Here is a 6,119-nt window from a genome sequence, read left to right as displayed (position 1 = left end):
CTCCCTCCCTCCCTCCCTCTCTCCTTTCCTTTTTTCTTGGCTCTGAGAGGAGTTTTCTTTGATTTTCATTTCTACTTGCTGTTTTGACAACTTGTGACAAACTCATTCACTGACTAAGGACCTTGAGCATGATGCATTCTCATCCCAGGACCCGCTGATTTCAGGGCCGCTGTGAAGAGGCTACTGACTCACGGTGATTCCCAGCTTTGGCTTGTTACATTGCAAGTCTTTATCATTATTAGAGACTTTTCTTTGGTAAAGAAATGATGGATCTCCTGGAAAATATCTTACAAATGCAGATGTTCTAACTGGGGAAGATATTAATGCATCTGCAGGTTTTGATACCTGTTAGTGAATCTATTCACTCCCTAGGCAGGGCCAAGGGAATGAGAGAACCTGGTCTTCAGATCATGACTTGTAGGACACATTAGCACTGAGGGAGGGAGGAGATCCAGCTGGGGGAGGAGGGAGCAGGTGAGCAGAAGTGGAAGATGTGGGACAGGCCAAGAGGAGTATGTGGAGATTATTGAGCACCTGTGTTGCCACTTGCATGCTTTTTCAGACAAGGTTATGCCTATAGATAGAAATCTGCTGGCTGCTTATTGACTAACGCTTCCAGTGGTAATGACCCTTAGTGGTAGACGCCCTGCATTGTATTCTGCATACGACTTAGGAAGGTTTCCTGTTGTCCTCTTCTCACTGTGGAAGAATATCTTGTCACCACCTCTTTCAGAATAGACATTGGATGCTCTAAGTGTCCATGACCCCAGCTGTCCAGGTCAGATATTGCACTTCTATTGACTTTATTTTCTTGTGTCCTTTCCAGTTTTCCTTCAATTTCCTTTGATTTCTTGGACACATGACTTGTTAAGATCTCATTAGCCCTGAGTGTGATGGGAAAGTGACTTTTTTAGCTATTCCAAGCACAATGCACCAGCAAAATATGTGAGTTCTAGGAATGATTGTTTAAAAAAAAATAGTACCCCAATACATTCTGAAAGTATCTACATACTTTTACATACATTTTATCATTTTATTTCACAACCCTGGGAGGCGGCCAGAAATCATTCCTCAGTTCAGAGAAGAAAAAATTGATCCCAGGTAAAGTGACTTGCCCAGTGCCATGTAGTGAGTACTGGGGTGGGTGAGTTTGGAATCGGGGACTTCCTGGATCCCAGGGTGCCACACTCACAGTCCACATTATCAAATCAGGGCTGGCCCCATATCCGTCAGTGCTGTCCTGCACACAAGGGGCATGGAGTAAAGACCCACTGATGAAGGGAAAGAACGCAGCAGCACTTTTGCGTTTGAATTTTGGCTCAAGATTTGAGACACATTCATATAACATTTCTGTTTTTAGCTTCCTTGTATCCCAAAATGGAGGCCCGATACCAACCTCATATGTGTATTTTGTGAAGGAAATGAGGTGATGTGTGTGAGGCTCCGGGCACACTGTGGGCATTTAATAGATGTTGGTTTTACCCCTTTTCTTATCTGATACACACTATAAAAGTGGCTTCTCATTACTTTAAATATGGTCTTTTTAGGCAATAGCTGTAATATTGAAAAAAAAAACCCTGTGAAAATTGAATTCTACTAAATCAGATTATATTTTAAGTGCACAGGGGTTTTAGCTATTTATAGGGAATCTATGGTGAATTCCGTTGTAATGCACATAATCACTTTCTCCTTTATCTGTTTAGTAAGTCGAGCGTCTCATGTATCAGATTTTCTTAATATGAGGCTTGCTTGTACAGAAGAGCTTTCCGAAACCCCTGTCACCGATGGAAAAGTCACTCAGGTTGCAAACAATATCAGTCATTATGTTCATTTGGCAAGGCCTTGCTGTAGTGTTTGAGCATAACCTCATATTCCTTTATTATTAAATAATAGATTTTCAGAATGGGAAACTGGAAGACACCTTAGAGATCACATCACATGGTCCATCTCTCTCATTTCCCTGACGAGGAGCTAGAAGCACACAGAGGTAAAGTGTCATGTCCAGTGACGCCAGCCAGTGACTGTCAGACAAGGATGCACTTCCAGACCTCCGTTGCCAGTCCTCACGCTCTGTCTGGCCTGTCCTCACGCTGCCCCCTCCAAGATCCCAGTGCCATGCACACACGTTTTGGTGTAGGAGATGATAGACGAATATGATGCATTTTCTAAAACAACCAAAGGAGCTGCAAATGTGGGCAGTTTCAAGGGAAACTGCTGGATTTGCAGTTTTGTGAGTTGATGACAATATACAGCTTAACCTTTTCGTTAAAGAGCTGAGTGGAATCCAGTATAGAGATGCTGCTTGGCCCATTATGAGAAAATAAATTACAATTCTTGGCTAATGTTATTCCTCAGTGAGGATTCTACCATATCATGTCTTAAAAGCAGGTGCCAAGTGCAACGACAGACCCTGATAGATCCTCCATGGTTTGGAGGCTTGCTTCTCACTGGCATTAGGCTGGCCAGGAAACTTGATTTGAACCAAGTTTAGACAAACTGTATTTGATATTCTCAACTTTTTGAGAGATTCATAAATCATCCTGCCTTTGGGGGAGGGGGATGGGTGGGAGGTAATCAACCAAGGACCTTACGTCATACTCCACCCACCCATTGGGGGAGGGAGGATCTATCAGGTGACATATGTAATGCTTTCAACAATAAAGAATTATTTAATAAATAAATAAATCACCCTGCCCTGGAAATGCCTTCTGCCCGCCCAGATTGTCTAGTGTACTCTTAATTAGTACATAATTATTCTTAAAGAGCTAACCATGGAAGATATACACATTTCTGGAAGATTTCAGTGGGCGGGCAGGGCCTTTATTCTCCGTGTGAACTGTCATAACCAGCCTCTGCGGCCCTGGGGACTTTCTCAGTCCTTGGGGCCTGAGGATTTGGACTGCGGTGCCACTTACTAGCTCAGGGTCTTGGGCTATATTCAACCTTTCTGAGCCTTCTTATTTATACAAAAGCTAATCTGTGAATGAAAATTCAATAAGATACTCTCTTAGGCACTTGGGACCTTGGTACAGAGAAGGTACGTGGAAAATAAAAAGCAGAATTCAAGGCCCTGGCCCTTGAGAAGCTGTTCTTACCACTGGCCTTTCAGGGAAGTTGTTAGGGAGCCACAGAATCAGGTTCCAGTGTGTGTGGAGGGGGCGTGGGGGAGCTGCTCCCCAGCAGACCCAGGTCTGAGAGACTTGCTGGAAGTGCTAATGACATATGATGTACCTGTACTTAGGCTGGGGCGGGAGGGAGTGACCAGGAAGGGCTCCAGGGCTGAGTTAAGCCTCCTCCAAGGTTGGGAAGCACTCTTGTGAGCTCAGAAATAGTGCAGGGCGTCTACTCTCCCCACGGATAGGTTTCTGGAGTGTAGACCTCACACCTCCTTGAACGAGTCCATCAGCAAAGGTGAGGTTTGTAGCAAACCCTAGAGGAAGGTCAGTTTGAGAGGAAAAACTGTCTTATTTTAAGTCAAGCACGGAACAGGAAGTAGAGCTATTTGCTTTTGTAGCACAAAATGGTCATTATTTCTTTAAAACTCACCAACTCCTTAACTAGGACGAGTTCAGATCGAAGCTCATGAGAATTGCCTAAGAGCAAGGTTAGGCAGCATAAGATTATACAATGAAGCCGAATTTATGTAGGTTTTTTTTTTTTTTACAAACTTTCAAATATATTTTTTTTCTTAGAATTTAAAAGGGAAACTAAACGTTCCAGCTGTCAAGAGTCTGTGATTTTTATAACAATGTATCAGATTTTGAAATAAGCTCAATATCTAATACGTAGCTCTGATTTTAATTTTAAAGTTAGCGAATTCAGGGAACACCTCACCGAATGGGCAAATATGGAAAGAGTTGCTCTGCTTCAGTGGAAAGTGAGCTGCAGACTAGATTAGCACTAGTAGCTCCACATGCCCTGTGCCAGGTACTGTGCTTTCTGGCAGGTTCCCTCGACCCTTTACAGATAAGAGGACCGAGCTTTATTTAGAGAGATTATGTGCCATTAGTTCCATGCTGCAGAGGAGGGAGCTTAGGCAAAACTTCAAGTGAGCTGTCCAATAAATAATAAGCAAAATGAACCTCTTGTTTTCCATTTAAGGGCATTCATCTAATATAACTCATTCCTCTCTCACTGCTATTTATCCTTCAACCTTTCCTTAAAGCTCTAAACAGACCTATGAGAAGCTAGAGAGACTGAACATTATTGTAAAGACGAATACTTTGAAAAGAAACTCAATTTTATTTCTTCCAGGACTGTATAGCAAAGGCACTAGGTTAATGCCATGTGAGTACGTAAGGATGATTTGTAATTAACAGATGGACTGTTTTTATGTTCGTCTATAATTGGAAATCGTTTATTCTCTGAAGTGGTTTAAGTACTTGGGAGGCAGCTCCATGAAATGAAGAAAGACTGGTCTTTGGAGAACAATAGGCCCACTTCCTTTCCCCCCATAAAGATCCCTCCTTCACGTATTTTTTTATTCTGTGCTCAGAAAGGATATGCAAAGGGTCAGCCCAGCCTTGTGGACTTGGTCTCAAGTTCTGAATTAGTGATCCGAGTTAATGAGGTTTTACTATCTTATAGCTGATCTTCCTTGTGAAACTGTAAAACACAATTCTACTTCCCTATGGTTGGTGCAATTTACGGTCCATCACTTACATGGTTTCAGCCAGAAAGTCAAGTTGACTTTCTAAGTGTTTCCTTTTGTGGACTGCCTGAGGTCAAGCTGTTGTTGAGTCACAGATTTTCTGAAGGAGAAGCAGCTGCCAGGAGAATTTCATGTGAGAAAAATCAGAAAAGGACTAAGTAGATTGGGGTAGAATAGAGGAAATCTAGGGTTTAGCATATGCCAGTAGGCAGGGAATGCCTGTCGTAGGCAGAATAGAACTATCTCAGCTGAGTGGCTGCATGTCTGAATACCCTCCAGGTGTCCACTCAGAAATCCAGGCCAGTGGGCTGTGATGGGCCCCCTGTTCTAATCTGAAAATGGAGAAAGTGCAGATTTCTCCGAAGGCTCTTGGACATATGTTCCATTGTCCTATAGGGAGGCACCATCCTTTCCTTTGGGACAGGAAGGATGGAATGAAAATTTTATGAACTGGAAATTGAACATATGAATGGAAAATACAAGCAGATGTTGGTTGTCTGGGGTAGAGGAAAATTGTCAAAATTTCAGGTTTCAAATCTCTCCTTGCAAGTAGGTAAGAAATGAGCATTCGCTTAACCATCCTGCCAAAACAAGTCGGTGCTATTTATTCTCTCAATTGTGTGTGTTTCAAATATCTGATTCCCTTATGTTAGGTCAATTCTAGTTTTCAGTTAAACCTCCTCAAAAGTCCTTTGAAAGAAGCTCATGGAATTCTTTAAGAGCCAAGGTCCTAGAATAAACTTTATTTTTAATTGATTTGATTGTAGACATTTTCACTCCAGCTTATTTCTCAGTCTTGATGAAATAACTGTTTTCCCCACGGAGTCAGATGAAATTAAGAAGCTCTTCAATTGATCTCCAGCTCTGATTTGCTCCTAGTGATTCTAGGATCAAGGAATGTTTACTTTAGGACTGTAAACATGCGCATTGCTTCCACCCTGACACATTCTGTTGGAAACTCCGACAGTGGTAATAGGAATATCTTCACCCATAACCCTCCCTATGTGCTTAATTTTCAAGTCTTTGTTTTGTTATCACAGAACAATAAGATAATTTATATGAAATAACTGACATTGTATGGGAAATCTTTTCAAAAGCTATGAAACTTATACAGTGTGGGCTCCTGGAGTGGATTTCTTCCGTGTGTGTGTGTGTGTGTGTGTGTGTGTTTGAATAATCACTTTTTTCTACTGGGAAATCTGAGGCACCAAAAAAATGTCATTAACAGACAACTGGCTTGTTGAATACATCACAGAGAAGAACCTTTCATGATGATTTTGTGGTCAAAATTTAAATGCTAAATTCAGACAGCTATAAAAACTACAAACAGATTTGAAAAGAAAGAATGCCATCAATCACAGGATTTTTACCTTCACGGAAATTAGATTTATTGAAATAAACTGGTAAATAAAAATACTTTCTGGCTTGGGAGAATCAACCTAGTTTCTGATACTTTCCCCCCCCCCCC

General features: G+C 41.7%; 1 protein-coding gene across 1 annotated transcript in view; it reads left to right on the top strand.

The window, feature by feature from the left end:
• Positions 1-6,119, top strand: part of GRM8 (glutamate receptor, metabotropic 8) — a 368,615-nt gene that overhangs the window by 2,688 nt on the left and 359,808 nt on the right. The gene's annotated exons all lie outside the window — the stretch shown is intronic.

Source organism: Myotis brandtii, unplaced genomic scaffold, assembly GCF_000412655.1.
Source record: "Myotis brandtii unplaced genomic scaffold, ASM41265v1 scaffold587, whole genome shotgun sequence".
NCBI lineage: Eukaryota > Metazoa > Chordata > Mammalia > Chiroptera > Vespertilionidae > Myotis > Myotis brandtii.
This window is presented reverse-complemented; position numbering and strand designations above follow the sequence as displayed.